We start from the raw sequence: 17,125 nt of genomic DNA on the forward strand, positions 1-17,125 counted from the left end.
ACCCATAATCATTCACACTCTCACACTCCCTCACACCCACAATCACACTTACATTCTCACACAATTGCTCACAGTCACTCTCACTTCCTCTCATACCCACAATCACACTCACACTCTCACACAACTACACTCTGTCTCACTCCCACTCACTCCCACACCCACAATCACTCATTCTCACACAATCACACTCTCACACTTCCTCTCACACCCACAATCACACTCTCAATTTGCACTTTTCCACTCACACTCACTCCCATACCTGCAATCACTCACTCTCACACTCCTCACACCCACAATCACATTCACAGTCTCACACAATCACACTGTCTCACTCTCTCCCTCACTTCCTCTCACACCCACAATCACTCATATTCTCACAGTCACACTCTCTCACACTCACGCCCACAGCCACAATCACTCACACTCTCACACTCCCTTACATCCACAATCACACTCACACTCTCACACAATCACACTCTCTCACACTCATAAACCCTCACACCCACAATTACAACCACTCATACACTTTCACCCAATCACTCACTCTCTCACACTCTGATGCTCACACTCTCACACCTTTTTTTTTGGGGGTCACACCCTGCGATGCACAGGGGTTACTCCTGGCTTTGCACTCAGGAATTACTCCTGGCGGTGCTCGGAGGACCATATGGGAGGCTGGGAATCGAACCCTGGTCGGCCATGTGCAAGGCAAATGCCCTCCCCGCTGTGCTATCGCTCCAGCCCCTCACACTTTCACATTTACCCTCACACTTATTCTCTCACCCTCACTCATGTGCGCTCACTGCCCTGCCAGTGTCCTCACCCCCGCAGCCCTGCCTCTGAGGCAACTGCCCCCACCCTGGCTGGAGAGGGGGTACTCCCTCAGGCCAGCGGTGTCTCTCTCATGGCTCACTCTGTGGGTGTTGGGGACAGCGTTCCTCTCAGTGCCAGTCTGTGGGAAATGAAATACACACAGACAGAACTGGGGAGCCTCGCGACAGGGCTTTGTTGTGAATTGTACCCCCGTTGCTGCCCCCTCGTCACAGAGGAGCAGCCTGATCTGGGGGCCCTTCAGGGTCAGTTTGAAGAAAGCGGGTCAGCAGGGACCTGGAGGAAAGGTCCAGCTCGCCTCCTGCCGTCCTGGGACCCGCACGGCTGTGGCCCTGTGAGTGCCCCCTGCCCAGAGACCCGGGCCTGAGCACTGTGGGCGCCATGCCATGAGGATGGAGCTGGCCCTGTGAACCGTCCTCCCGGAGCAGCGGCCCAGGGGAGCACGCAAGAGCCCCGAGTTCACCCTCAGCACGGCCTGGTCCCCAAGCACAGCCACAAGTCAACTCCGGTAACAAGTCTGCCAGGTCGGGCCCCAACAAACAAGCAAATCCCAGCCCGGCATTCTCCAGAAGGAGCCCGACCTTCTCAGCAGCAAGGGGCCGAGCACTGGCTCCTGAGTCCAAACAGGGAGAGAAAACACTAGCCTCGACTTGGCCATTTGGAAAGCGACGGCGACGTGACTTGTAACAGAAGCAGAAAGAATTTTTCTGAAGTGGAACATGTGCTTCACTGTGTGCGATGCCACACACATGCACATGCATGCCTGCTCTGATGTACACGTGCACACATGTGCCCCCGTGCTCATGAGAAGGAGTTATTCGAACCAAGGCGGTGCCCAGGGGGAAGAGGCAGGGACTGTTCTGTCACACTTGTGCTTCGGAGCGGGAGTCGGCAGCGGGAGCACCCGGAGGTGGCATTTAGGGACAGAGAGGCCAGTGAGCTTGGCCAACCAATCTGCCCAGAGTGCGATTCCCCTGTGGCCTGGGATGGGTGATTTTTTTTTTTTTTGCTTTTTTGGGTCACACCCAGTGATGCACAGGAGTTACTCCTGGTTCATGCACTCAGAAATCTCTCCTGGCAGTGCTCGGGGGACCATATGGGATGCTGGGAATCAAACCTGGGTCTGCCGCATGCAAGGCAAACGCCCTACCCGCTGTGCTATTGCTCCTGCCCCTGGGGTGGGTGATTCTTGAGGGAAAAGAAAGGGCAGAGTGTAGACGAGGGTGCAGGGCCAGGGCACCCAGATGCCTGAGCCGCAGAGGAGGGCACAGAAGGGAGGGACGGTCAGGAAGGGACAGGCAGGGAAGCCTTCGGGGGACCCACATCTGCCTCTCCAGTCCCGCTAGCTGCACCACACACAGCTTCCTGCCCCCGTCCCCTGGCTTCTTGGCTCCTGGCTATAGCTGGAGACAAGAAGGCGTGACCCTAAGTAAATGATGGCTGGAGGACTTGCTCAGGATGGGAGATGCGTGCTGAAAGTAATCTATGGACCAAACATGATGGCCGCTTAGTACCTGTTTTGCAAACCGTAACACGGAGAAGGAGAGAGAGAGTAAGAGGGAATGTGCCTGCCACAGAGGCGGGAGGAATACTGAGAACATTGGTGGTGGAGAAAATGGGCATGGGTGGAGAATGGGCATAGGTGGAGGGATGAGTACTGGTGATTCAGAAGAAGAACGGGGGCTAGAGCAATAGTACAGCAGGAAGGGCATTTGCCTTGCACATGGTCGACCTGGGTTCGATTCCCAGCATCCCATATGGTCCCCTGAGCACCGACAGGAGGGAATCCTGAGTGCAAAGTCAGGAGTGCAACACCAGGTGGGTCCCTCCCAAAAAAAAAGAAGGAGGAGGAGGAGGAGGAAGAGAAGGAGGAGAAGGAGAAGGAGGAGGAGGAGGAGGAGGAAGAGGAGGAAAGAAGGAGGCACATCCTGGATGGCTGCAGGAAGAAGGGGGTTATTGGGGGGTTGCCTTTCCTGGCTGGAGCAACAGCCCAGCAGGTGGGCGTTTGCCTTGCATGCAGCAGACCCAGGTTCGATTTCTTCGTCCCTCTCGGAGAGCCTGGCAAGCTACCGAGAGTATCCTGCCCACACGGCAGAGCCTGGCAAGCTCCCCGTGGTGTATTCGATACGCCAAACACAGTACCGAGTCTCACAATGGAGACGTTCCTCGTGCCTGTTGGAGCAAATCGATGAACAACGGGAGGGCAGTGCTACAGTGCCTTTCCTGGAGACAACGGCCCCTTTTGGGCCCCTGGCCCCATGTCTGAGCACGTGTGTTGGTCATGCTCGCTGACCTGCATCGCCACCTTGTGGCCACAAATGGAAGATCCCTCGTGTGGGCCACCACCCAGCTGCTGGCTGGGGCTGGGACAGGGGATACATTTCCTGAGAGCCCGTGCAGCTAACAGCTCAGGATTCTCTTCCCCTCTTTCTCCCTCCCTCTCTCTCTCTCTCTCTCTCTCTCTCTCTCTCTCTCTCTCTCTCTCTCTCTCTCTCTCGTTCCCCTTCTGTCGCCCGGCAGTGCTCAGGGATCACTCCTGCTCGGGCTTGTGGAACCCCGTGGGGCCCGGGATCAGCCCAGGTTGAGCCACGCAGGGCAAGAACCTACCCACTGTACCGTCTCTCTGTTTTGTTTTGTTTTTGATTTTGTTTTTTTGCTTTTCGAATCACACCCAGCGATGCACAGGGATTGCTCCTGGCTCTGCACTCAGGAATTACCCCTGGCGGTGCTTGAGGGACCATATGGGATGCTGGGAATCGAACCCAGATCAGCTGCTTGCAAGACAAACACCCCACCCGCTGTGCTGTCGCTCCAGCCCCCTGTACCATCTCTCTGAAAGCGAAGCGGCCTGACCTCCCGAGTGGCCACTGGCAAGGTGGGAGTCCGAGAAGGCTGTGCCCAACCGCTGGCCTGGCCTGCCCCCTGACCCCAGAGACAAGCGCAGGGTGTGTGCTCATGCCGGGCCGGCTGCAAAACAGCCATATCAGACCTTTTGGGCAGATGTTGGGTCCCCGGGTCGTGACCACAGAGCACGGCCACCTGTGCTGGGTACTGCAGGCTGACTGAAACTGTCTCCATCCAATCAGAAGCCCTGTGCAGCCCGGACAAAGCTTGTGAGGTGCCAGGCTGGCAAGCAGGGCTCCTGCCCCCAGTGCACCCTGTTTCCACGAGTCCCAGACAGTGGCTTCATGTGTGTGCACCAGCCCTTATGTACTTGGGGCATGGAATGACAAGGAGAGTCTGTGGTCACAGAGGAGTGGATCCACGGGCCCTACTGGCTTTTGGGGCAACAGAGCCTGGGCCGAGGGTGCCCGCAGCGGCTCCATGCCCCATCTGGCCTCATGTACTCTTGGCCACTGCCGAGTCCTGCTTGTCAGGGGCAGTTCACAGTCACGGGGACGGTTCCCCGTGAGTCACGGGCAGTGTTCCAAGCAGTTCGGTATATAATTGGGAAAGTTTATAAGCTTTGACAAACTAGTTTGTAAACAAAATTAAGCATCAAAGGCCCTCATAGGCTACTATTAAAGATGCCTGAAGTTGCAAACAGCCTAAGTTGGCTTTGTTTCTGTTTGGGGGCCACATGTTTCTGGTGGGCTCAGGGAGCCACATGGGGGGCCAGGGATTGTGGGATACCATGGGGTTGTCCTTGCTCCTCCCCAGGAAGCTTCAGTTCATTGAGTTTCTCCCACAACAGTGCCCCCGAGGCACACTCAATTCCATCAAGAACTAATAATCCTATATTGCGTTTCTCTTTCCTTCATGTCATTGGCATGGTTTATTTAGCAATGTCCTTTTGTACAGACACAGGAAGACAGTTCATGCTATGCTTTGTAACATGGGAGCTAGTTGACTCCAGAATAATATTTACTCCTGGGCATCCATATTTACTTGACTTAAGCTTCAGTTGCCCTTAGTTCCGAGCGCTCCAAGAGCAGAGTCCTGACAAGGGACTGGATGGACCCAGGGCAAGCTGTGAGCTACCCTGGCATCAAAATGGGCCAGGCCAAGCACCCTAATACTTAACTATGAGTTAAGAGCACGGTCATGGACAAACTCTGTCATGACCTAAAAAGAAGTAACCGAATAAGGACCCTGCTGGGGTTGGGAAAGACTCACCTAGCCTGAGGACTGTGGTCTGGGGTATATAGCGAGATGCCCCCAGGAAGAGCCAACCTTTAAGCTTAATATATCTCTTACTGTGTTTGTACAAAATGGCTAGAAATATTACAAGAAGTAAATTTACTATGATTGTCTAAATGGATTACTAGCTGAGGTAAGGAGAAAGCAATCACCCTGGATGGGATCCCGCCCTTGAGCGGATCTCCTACTAGTCTGGAGTGCTGAACCCTCCGATGAGATTCTGTCCTTGAGTTAATCCCCTAGAACTTCCCCTGGAGGAGGGGCTTTACCTCTGTTTGTTGTTTTGACAGTGTTCAACCCCCACCTATGGGCACCCCACCCTTTATGATTTCTTTATAACTATGCTGTAAGGGGAAAGAGAGGACCAGAAGTTGAGGACTAAGAGGGGACTGGAATATAGAGGCTATGAGGACCATGAGGAGACGAGGATGATGGAACTAGGATGTCTGGGACTATGACCGAAACTACAACTACGCCTGGACTGTAAGGGGAGAGATTGGACTGCGCTGGGGAGGAGAGAGAAATAAACCAACTGCCGACCAGCCTGGGGCCCTGTTTCTCTGTTCCCCTGGTCCTTCATCTGTCCATCGCCATGGGCCGGCCAGAGGAATGGCTCTGAGTCCCGCACGTGCCACCGCGTTTTTCTTGGAAACTCAGGAGGGACCAAGCCGGACTGGCCGCGGTCAAGGCCAAGTTCTCCTGCCCCTCAACTCACCTCTTCCCCTCCTCTTCCTCCTGCCCCTCCTGCCCACGAACTCCCTGGACAGTTGACCCAGATCCTCGCTGAGCCGGGAGGCTCCATGGGCAGTCACGGTGAGCAGCGATAAACTGGAATTTACAAGGAAGCTGAAAGGGACTCGGGCAGCTCCCTGGCCTCCTACCCACTGCAGTGGCCCCCGGGAAGGGCCGAGACGGCCTTGGACGGCCTTGGACTTGTATTAGCCTACATTCTCTTCCCGCCCTGTGACCTGGTTTCCCATTCCCTCCCTGAGCAGCCCCGGGAGCACTTTCCCTGTAACCCCAGCACCCACCAACAAGGGGTCTGGCCGGGCTCCGGGAGGTGGGCAGGAAGTGGACGGTCCCTGCCCAGGCCCTGGGTGCAGCAGCTTCTGGGAAGCGAGTGAGTCTGGCAGGAGTGCCAGGGGCTTGAGGACAGACCTCCAGCTCCAGGGTCCCATGCCGGCCCCGGGTCTTAGCTGCTGTTTCCCAAGCCTGGAGGAAGTGGAGACAGGCCCGTGGGTGGGAGTTGAAGGTTCGGGGGGGTGGCCCGATAGGGTCTGCTTCCTCTCCCAGGCTGCCTTCGCAGACTCCGCTCTAGGCCCCCACATGCCCCACGTCTCCCTCCCACACCCAAGTGTTTCCTGGCTCCTCCGCGGGGCCAGATTGTGTTCGAGACCAGCATCGCTGCCCAGCCCACAGCCACCCCACTCTGCCCGTGGCCGAGGCCCCTCTCCTCTCCCCATGCCTGTCCAGGCAGGTGCCGCCACTGAGCCACCTCCATGTGTCTCCCTGGGGGCCTAGACGTGGCCCTCCCTGTCTGCAATGACCCGGCTGGCCACTTCCTCCCCAGCAAAGGCCACCGGGCGGGGCGGCTCCCAGACAGCTGCCGCCCTCTCCCAGAGTCCTGGCCCTAGGGCCACCTCGTCCACCAGCAGACGCCTCAGAATGAGGGGCAGGAAGTCTGCGGGGTGACCAACAGCACCTCCGAGGGGTTTCAGGGGAGGAACCCAGAGGGGAGCGGAAGAAAGGGGGAAACTCGCGGAAGAGAAGAGACAGCTGCCCCCCGGGCACAGCCAGCACACACCGGCGTGAAGCAGCGCTCAGCCCGCCTGCCCGCCTCTCTCTCTCTCTCTCTCTCTCTCTCTCTCTCTCTCTCTCTCTCTCCCTCTCTCTCGCTTTTTTTTCCCTTCTGTCTTTCAGGCCACACCGGCTGTACTCAGGGCTTCCCCCTGACTCTACGCTCAGGATCACTCCTGGCAGTGCTCAGGCAACTGCATGGGGTGCTGGGGATCGAACCTGGTTGGCCGCGTTGAGGCAAGCGCCCTGTGGGCTGTGCTATCGCTCCTGCCCCAGCATTCAGCTTCCTGACCCTGACAGTTGAGATGGATGCAAAAACCACCGCAGACAGTACTTTATTATTGAACCCACTGTCCACTGTCCACTGTCCTCCCGTTGTTCATCAATTTGCTTGAGTGGGCACCAGTAACATCTCCATCGTGAGACTTGTTGTTACTGTGTTTGGCATATCAAATATGTCACGAGTAGCTTGCCAGGCTCTACCGTGTGGGTAGGACACTCTCGGTAGCTTGCCGGGCTCTCCGATAGGGGCGGAAGTATCGAACCAGGGCCAGCCGCATGCAAGGCAAATATCCTACCCACTATGCTATCATCCGGCTTATTATTGAACCCAGTGCTATGAAATTATTTTTATTACTCTACTTATTTTAGGGATTTGGGTCACATCTGACCGTGCTCAGGGCTTACGCCTGGCGCTGCACTCGGGGATCACTCCTGGCAGGCTGAGGGACCATACGTGTTGCTGGGGATCCAACTAGGTCAGCCACATGCAAGGCAAGTGCCTTCTCCCTGTGCCAGTGATCTGGCCCCTAGTTCTAGTTTGTTGTTGCCATGTGTCACTAGCCATGGTCCTGTTGCTCCCTGGCGTCCAGGGACCCAAGAACACAGCCAGGTTGAAAATTAGCGATAGGATGGACACCCAGGCAGGTGCTCACAGGGCAGAAGGGGAGGAAGAGCCACTTCAGACAGTTCGTTAGGGACAGAGCAGACCTGACAGGGACTTCCACGACACTGACCCCTGTCAGCACATCCTCGGCTAACAGCCCGTCTCAGGGAGAAAGCCTCCACCGGCAGTACTGACCCTTCACTCTGTAGTACTGATGCTCCACCAGCAATGATCATCCATCCTGCAGTATTGATCCTCACCCTACAGTATTAATCCTCCCCCTGCAGTATTGATAGTCATAAAACCCAGCTCCCGGAAGAGAACAGCACAGAGTCTCCTGCCCCAGTGGCTGGCTATCCTCACTGGGGCCTCTTGGAGGTGGGCGGGTTGAGTTTTCCTCCCTGCCTCAAACAGAGCTCCAGCAGCCAAAGACCTCCAGAACCAGCCACAACCATGCTGAGACCACTCTCCACACACATGAAAGTACCGGCAAAGGAACAAAGGCATGCGGGTCCCGAGGCTGAGATCTCCAAGCCTGCTCGGATGGGGGCTGAGCATCTTCCACCCAGATCCTCCATCTTCCAGTAGGAAGGGGTTACACCCACCAACTGACCACCAGTGCCGTGTAATTCTATCAACAGCCAAGACCCAGGGACTATAAAACCCAGCTCCTGGAAGAAAACAGCACAGTCTCCTGCCCCCATGCCTGGCAGTCCTCGCTGGGGCCCCTTGGAGGGGGGTGGGTTGAGTTTCCCTCCCCGCCCCGACCAGGGCTCCGGCAGCCGAAGACCTCCAGAACCAGCCACCACCATGCTGAGACCACTCTCCACACACATGAAAGTACTGGCAAAGGAACAAAGGCATGCGGGTCCCGAGGCTGAGATCTCCAAGCCTGCTCGGATCGGGGCTGAGCATCCTCAACCCAGATCCTCCATCTTCCAGTGGGTGGGGGTCACACCCACCATCTGACCCCCAGCGCCGTGTAATCCCATCAACGGCCAAGACTCAGAGACTATAAAACCCAGCTCCCGGAAGCGCGCGGCCACGAATGCGATAATCTTATTATCTCATTCTTACTTTGGACAACCTGGCAGGTTTCCGAACGTTACCTGCCCACACGACAGTCTGGCAAACTCCCCGTGGCGTACCCAATATGCCAAATACCAGTAACAATGATGGGTCTCGTTCTCCTAACCCTGAAAGAGCCTTGAATATGGCACTTTTTAAAATCTCAGGGCTAGGACGAAGGAGATGTTATTGGGGCCTGCTCGAGGCAATCGACGAACAACAGGATAATCATGATCGTGATCGTGATCCTCAGCATTGATCCTCCTCGCTGCAGTATTGATCACATCCTTAGCATTTATCCTTCAACCCTCAGCATCGATCCACCACCCTTCAGTATTGATCCTTGTCCCCCTGATCCTGATCTCTGCACATCTCAATTTAGTCACTGGGATACTGACAAAAAAGTGGCAGCGATTTTGGCTTCTGGGACCCAGTGACAAAATGCACACGGAGAGAGTTCTGCAGGGCCAGAGTGATAGTACAGTGGGGACGGCATTTGCCTTGCATGCCAGGTCTGACACAGGTTTGATCCCGGCATCCCACATGTTCCCCTGAGCAACTCCGGGAGTGATTCCTGAGTGCAGAGCCAAGAGTAAACACTGAGCATCACTGGGTGTTACTCCTCAAAAACAGAGAGAGAGAGAGAGAGAGAGAGAGAGAGAGAGAGAGAGAGAGAAGAGAGGGAGAGAGAGGGAGAGAGAGGGAGTTGGACGGATAGGGAGGGAGAGGGGGAGTGGGAGAGGAAGAGAGAGGGACGGAGGGGAGGGGGAGAGGGCGAGGGCGAGGGGGAGAGAGAGAGAGAGGGAGAGAGAGAGAGTTCTGCAGCCATGAAAAGGCCCTTGCAGGCATCTCTCAAGCAAGCAGCCTATGTGTGCTTTCTGCACCCCCTGTCCGAGCCCAGGGGTCACCCCACAGAGAGTCCCCCACTGGGCACAGGGTTCTGGAGGGCTGGCGGGGAGCTTCCAGAGCCTGGTCAGGGTGCTCATGGCACAGAGAGATGGGGGTCACAACCTTTCCCCATCCCTTCGGCCACCACCCGGCCCCTGCAGGGGGACCCCAGGCCTCTGCCCCCCCAGCTCCAGGCCAACCCCTGAGCAGAGGGTGCCCCCAGCACCTTGATTCCTCTCCCGAGTCCCCCTCCTGGCTCAGGGCCTGTCCCTGTCACTGTGCCGTGTCACACCTCCTGCCAGCAGTGGCCCCGCACCCGTGGCCATTTCCCGTGGGAACTGTGTGGCCTCCTGCAGCGACATTCCCAGGCTCCCCATCATGCTCCCGTGGCCTCTGCGCCGGCCCTGGCTGCCAAGCACAGAGCAGACTGGCCCGTTACCCGGGGTCTGCAGGGGCGAAGGCGCTCTTGCTCGTTAGCCCCAGCTCCACAGCACGGTCACGGTCCTCCCGTTGTTCATCCATTTGCTCAAGCAGGCCCAGTAACGTCTCCATCGTGACACTTGTTGTTACTGTGTTTGGCAGATCGAATACGTCACGGGGAGCTTGCCAGGCTCTGCTCTACAGCTAAACTTTCAAAAAGGCTGTGTTGTGCACCCCCACCAAGCGCACCCCTTCCTTCCCAGCCCCCCCAAGAGGCCCCTGCACTTCCTTCCTGTCAGCACACTGGCCTCTGTCTCCTGCCCTGGAGCCACAGCCAGACCAGGTTGGCCTTCCTGGTGGGCCTGACCGCAGCCTGGACAGCCCGGCCCGTAGGGGAGGTCAGCCCAGACAGGACACCCAGGGGGCCACCCCCAGGCCCTCCCTCATGCCCCGAGTCGTGCTAGCCCTGGGCTGAGAGCTGCTGCCCCAAGGATCTGGGCTGGAGGTCACTGTGACTGACGGTTTGCCAAAGGAGGGGCGGGCGCTGGGAGACAGTGATAAACAGGCCGTCAGCTAGGGCAGCTTGGAGAGGGAGGGCACGGGGATGGGGGGGGCGGTGGCAGGGCCGTGGGGGTCCCTCTGCAGCCAACAGAGGTATCACATGGTCCCCAAACTAAAATGACCAAGGTGAGCACCAGCCCCTGAGGGTGGTGGGCTGTCTGGGCGACGCCAGCCTGGGGTCCTGGGCGGGAAGCCCAGGTCACACCTGCTCCGGCAATGCAGTCTGTGCCTTGGTGTGCGGGACAGGGGCCCTGCCTACGCGTCAGACACACAGCCCTCGGAGGGGCCAGTGAGGGGTCCTGGGCGTTTACCTACACCCGACAGGGGCCCGCCTGATTCCAAGTTCCCCAAGTAACCCTGCGGCTAAGGAAGCGGGACCGGAAGTGGTGGTGCTTCCTCCAGGCCCAGGCGTGGCTTTCTGCCCGCTCCCTGGCCGGCCCCTTCCTTTGCTCTCTCCTGGTGTTGCAAAGGTCAGCCCTCAAAGTCCACCCCTGGGACTCTCTGTTCCTATTTCCTGGGCTAATCACAGCTCAAAGGGCCAAAATGAGACAGGAGAGACAGTATAGTGGGGAAGGCGTTTGTCTTGCAAGCAACCAGCAACCACTATGGTCCCCCAGCCCCACAAGAGTGATCCCTGAGCACAGAGCCAGGAGTAAGTCCGGAACACTGCTGGGTGTGGCCCAGAGAAACAAAATGAAAGCCAAAAACAAAAAAAAGCCAAAAAGACTCATTTGAAGCCCAGAGCTAATAGTGCAGAGACTGACATTATTGATATTTGCCAAGGAGCTTGTTTTGGGGGACACTGGGGATGAAACCCAGGGCACCGGACTCATGAAGCAAATGCACCCCCACCCCACCCCAGTCACATGTCACATCCCAATCCTTTAATTTGAAAAATAAAGTATAGCAGAGAAAACAAATATGTTAGTAGTATTTGATGCCGGGGTTGGAGCTCCCTCGAAGTGCTCCCAAGGCTCAGGCCAACCACACCTGCAGTTCCACGCAGCCTGGGGTGGAGCGGCTCAGGTCTGGAGCCCCTGAGACACTTCTACTCCACACGGACATGGGTTGTCCATGGAGCACCCTCATTTTGGTATACATTTTGATGGACTCGGGTTATTATAAAAGTGTTTTGTTTTTTATTTACTTATGGTAAGATGCACCTAAAATTCACCATTGTGGAACACTATAGGACTGAAATCCAGTCATAAACAACTTTGTAACTGCGTATCTCAAGGCAATCCAGTTTTAAAGAAATTCACCATGGGAACTTAAAACTGACCTGGGGGCACTGGGTCCAGCAGGGCAGGGCCACAATCATCTGTGTCCCTCCCAGCAGCCCCCACTCTCGTTCCTTTTCTGCATCTCGGCATGTGTGAGGTTTTAGGAGTCTCCGAGATTGAGGCCAGGACTGGGCAGGTGGCTGCCCTCAGACCGGCAGCTTTCACGAGCAGGAGCGCACACCACCGTGAAGACCCAGGTGAGGGGCAGAGGGTCCTGCCTGCCTGTGTCCACATCCCAACGCTGTTCTCAGGCAGCTCAGGCATCTGCTAGAGGGGAGGCCCCGAGAGAGGACAGTGGTGGAGGACAGTGGCTGCCTGGTCTCTGCACGCCGCCAGGAACGACCCCCTGTGTAGAGCCTAGGATAACCCAGCACCGCAGAAAACACTGGCGTGAGCTTTGTAAATACTTCCTGAGAGTACGGGGGTGAGCAACTGGGCCAAGAGACTGATTCCTGCAGTCACACTCAGAGGACACAGAAGCACCTTTCTTTTTTCTTTTTTTTTTTCTTTTTGGGTCACACCCGGCGATGCTCAGGGGTTACTCCTGGCGGTGCTCGGGGGACCATATGGGATGCTGGGAATGGAACCTGTATTGGCCATGCTGGCTGCGTGTAAGGCAAACGCCCTACCTGCTGTGCTATCACTCCAGCCCCAGAAGCACCTTTCTGAGCTAACCTATAAAACGGCACTCTGGGCCCTGCGCCCCGCTCACGCTCAGAAGAGCCGCGCTTCACTTACAAGTGTCACCTCCCAAGACGTCAAGAGGAGCATTCCGTGTCGGAGTGAGGGCCCAAGACAAAGCATCGCTCGCCAGCTTAAGGGAACTCGCTGTGCCTTTACTTGCCGCTCCACCAAACACGGATTATTTCGAGCCACTGTGTGGCTCTAGGCGCTTTTCCACCCTCCAGAGAATGAGACACAGGAGACTAGCCCCGAATCGGTCGAAGTCTTGTTTAAATGGGAGGTGAGGGCTGGAGCATGCGCTTGGCACAAAGTGTGCCAGTTCTACCAGGGCACTGCATGTGTCTCCCAAGCACACGTGAATAACCCCGAGTACCAGGCTGGGTACGGCCTCAACCAAGAACGAGTGGAAGGAGAGAACCATGCCCAGGCGGGGAAACTCAGGCCTCCCGCACGGTTCCTGCATCGGCGGGGGGCATGGGGAGCGCTGGCAGAGAAAGGCTGCACCCCTGCACCCCCAACACAGGGGCACAGCTGCTGAGTACTGCCCGCCCACCTGCCCAACCTCTCCCTGCCTCAGTTTCCTCATCTGCAAGGTTGAGTAACCAGTCACTCTGCCCTGAGAGGCTGTTGGGTGTCCAGAGGAAGTTTCGCAGGACTAGGGGAGGCCAGGGGGAACTGCCCTGGGCCAGGGGCAGCGCGGGGCTCTGGTGTCTGGGGTCCTTAGAAAAGGACCAGAGAGCGCCCCGTGAGCTGAACATAAGATTTGTAGGTGGGAGTCCTGGATTTGGTGTCTGGCACCACATGGTCCCCTGAGCCCTGCCAGGGGACAAGAGGAAAAGCCCAAGGCCAGAGAACAGGAAGTAGGGGAAGACAGGTACCCTGGGAAGGTCACATGACAGAGGGGGACCTTCAGCAGGAAGCCACAGGCTGTGAGCCACCTCCAGGGTGGGGGAGGGCACTAGAGGCCCCACACAGGACCCTGAGTCAGACATCAGCCTCCAGAAGCAGCAGCCTAGGGAAGAGCGACCTTAGCTGGGAATGGAACCCCACAGGAGAGACCAGGGGGCTGGGGTCCACCCCTGAGACCCCCAATAACACCCAACCCCCCAGGAACATAGCAGTGGGCCTCTGCCCTCAGCTCACAGACAGGGATGCCATCTCTGCCCTCGGAGGTACCAAGAATACAACAGCTGCGCCCGTTCCTCACAGGGGCCTCAGCCAGGATGCCATACCTGGGTGTACAAAACATGCCGTGGTCACTGCAGGAGAGGACACGGTGTCACGCAGCTGCGTAGACTATGGTGATTCCGGGCAGGAACCCGGGGGGCTCTGGGAGAAGCGGCACTCTGGCCCTTCCAGACCTCGGAGCGCAGTGTCATGCTGAGTAAGTGAAAGGGGAGCCCACCCCGGGTGCCAGAATCGGGCGTGGCCACCTCCTGTGTGACTGGAGGGTTCCTGCAGGGGACAGAGCACACCTGAGAGGCGACCGGCTCTCCTGCCACCCATTTCCACCAGCTCCTGAATCCATCGCATTTTGCCCTTGGTTTCCTCTTTTTTTTTGGGGGGGGGGCAGGGGAGTGGGTCCACACCTGGTGATGGTCAAGGATTACTTCTGGCTCTGCACTCAGGAACTACACCTGGTGGGACTCGGGGAACCATATAGGATGCCGGGGATTGAACCCGGGTCAGCCATATGCAAGGATGCCCTGCCTGCTGTCCTCTCGCTCCAGCCTCACCCTTGCTTTCTTCCTGCAAGAATACCTGATCAGGGGGCCAGAGCGATAGCACAGTGGGTAGGGCGTTTGCCTTGCACGCGGCCGACCCGGGTTTGATCCCCGGCTTCCCATATGGTCCCGAGCACTGCCAGGAGTAACCCCTGAGCACTGTCAGGAGTAACCTAGCTGAGCATTGCTGAGTGTGACCCAAAAAGGAAAAAAAAAGAAACCTGATCAGTTCTGGTCTAGGTCTCTGACATGGGAAGAGGAAAGCACCGCATTAGTGTTCCAGCACTTTCCCCTACCTGGACACCTCATCCCTGCTTCCCTCAGCTCACACTCACATCCTTTGGTCTCAAATACAGGCCCCTGACTCACTGTTCAGCCCGGCACAAGTATGTAAAAACTGGCGCGATAGCACAGCGGGTAGGGTGTTTGCCTTGCATGTGGCCGACCTGGGTTTGATTCCCAGCAACCCGTATGCTACCCCAAGCACTGCCAGGAGTAATTCTTGAGTGCAGAGCCAGGAGTAACCCCTGTGCATCATCGGGTGTGACCCAAAACAAACAAACAAACAAAAAACTGGCCAGGGTGTGTGTGGGGGGGGTCAAACTTCCTGTCCCAAAAAACCTCTTCTCCCTAGACACAATCCTTTCCCTTTACTAAAAATTTAAGGACCACCCTATATTTCGTCAACATAATGCTTAAGAGATCCACAGAGAGGGGCCAGTCCAAAGAGTCGCCTGGGAGACACCTGGCCCTACTTGTTTATGGTGACCTCCTGGGTGGAGCCTCTGTGGCAGGCGGGGCCTGTGTCTTCCTCTCTGGCAACAGTTCAGAAATGTTGACTGTTGCTGTGGGTCCAATTACCAAGACACTGGCCTGTCTGTCCTCCCCAGATAAACTCCAGGGCACTCCCAGTACCTTTGAACTCTGCTTTCTACTTACAGAGCTTTGACCTGGGTTGAGGAAAGTGCAGGCTCAAGGCCGCCCGTAGCTCAGCCCTGAGAAGGGGTCTGAGACTGGCCAGCGGCTGCCTGTAGCAGAGAGCAGGAGGCTAGGGAGGCTTGGCAGGGTGGCGGGGGGGGGTGGGGGCAGCCACACAGCCTCTCTTGAGGAGGGCAGCGCCGGGCTCCTCAGGCCCCTCCGCTCACACACCTCTGGCTTGTCCACACCGACTTCAGCAGTTTGTGAACTTCCTTTTTCTGCACTACTCAGGCCTGCAGCCCGGGACAGGTGCTGAAATTCAGGCGTTCACTGGGTAAGGATTTCACAAGCACCAAGTGCAAGTTTTTTCGCCAATGAAGCGAACCTGATTGGGGTAAATAACAGCCAAATGAGGCCGAGACCCAGAATAGGTGGCAGAGTTGGGCAATCAGCTTGGCGTCAAACAAGCTGGACTTCAAACGCTGGCTAACATTTATTAGAGAGGTGACTTTGGGGAAATTACTTAACCTTCCTGAGTCTCTTTCCTCATCTATAAACCGAGTAGACCAATACTTCTTCGCTGGGTTGGTAAAAGAATTAGCTGGGGTTTTGTACGTAAATCGCCTTGCATTGTTGGTACCTAGGTTTACCTGAGAGGCTGAGTCACGTAATGGCACAGAAAGGGCACAGAACTTGTCACCCCTCACATCTGGGATTAAATTCTAGCTCTGCCAACTGGGGCTGAGATCTCGGACAATTCCTTTTTCCCACTCAGCCTGTATGTTCATTTGTAAAATGGAAATTAAAAGTCTTCACAGGGGATAAGTAAAACGATGTGTTCCAAGGATTTGTGAGCCACTAGTTTACGAGAAACCTTATCAAGTAATTTTTCCTGTTTTTGTTTTATCCAGTAGTTTTTAAAAGTTATCCATTACAGGACTGGATAGGCAAGTTAAGGCACTTGCCTTGCACATTATAATGCATGTAGCTGACCTTTTTTTAAATCCGCGGCACCACATAGACCCACTAGATTTCTGAGCAGTGGAGTAAACCCTGAGCACTGCTGGGTGTGACCCCCCCCAAAGTTGTTCATTACATAGAAAGGAATGGTATGCATAATAAAATTAAAAAATCAGCAAAACTTCTTTAGTAAAATTAAGTATTTGGGGGAAAGGCATAAAAAAAACCCCTCCTAATCACCTGGTATTAACAAATGGTCTCCTAGCCCCACAGCGTGACCCCTGAGCACAAGTAGGGCTTGCCTCCAACGCCCTCCCCCCACGTTTCAGAAGAGGAGGCCTCTTACCGCAAACTAGTTTCATGCCCGTATTTTCTGTTTCTAAAATAAATTTTCATGCAACCAAGTAAAAGCCGAGTGTTCGGATACTGCTGTGTCGTGTTCCACAGTCAGTGGAATCAGGGTATCTCCGTCTACCTTCTGGCAGGGCCGATAGAGACCCCGCCCCGGCCCCCATCCCAGGCATCACTTGGCCTTGGTTTTATTATTACACACAGATACACACTATCTAATTGTAACAAAAGCCCCAGCAGCAAGTGGCACAAATGGCTCCTCTGGCTTCTGGGTGGTTCCTTGGATTTTTTCTTCCCACCCCCGTGTCAGCTGAAAAGGCTTATAAATCAGGGGAGTGATTTTGATAAAATTGTATCTTTCGATGCTAACCTTGCAAATGCTACTGGCAAAGTGCAGCTCCCTCGCCTCCTCCTGCCTTGCCTCCGAGACTAAACCCAGACCTGCTGTGACCCATTCGGGGCCCGCCACGCTGCGGGGCTGGGAAGCGCACGGCGGGTTAGAGACCCCAGAGGGGTGGGGTGCAGGTTCCCGCAGCCGCCCGGCTACTGGGCCCTAGCTCGGAAGTGCATTTTCCCAAGCGCGGGAGCTAGAGTTGCAAGAAAAAACTTGCACG

The sequence above is a fragment of the Sorex fumeus genome, unplaced genomic scaffold (genome assembly GCF_029834395.1).
Source record: "Sorex fumeus unplaced genomic scaffold, SorFum_2.1 ptg000022l, whole genome shotgun sequence".
NCBI lineage: Eukaryota > Metazoa > Chordata > Mammalia > Eulipotyphla > Soricidae > Sorex > Sorex fumeus.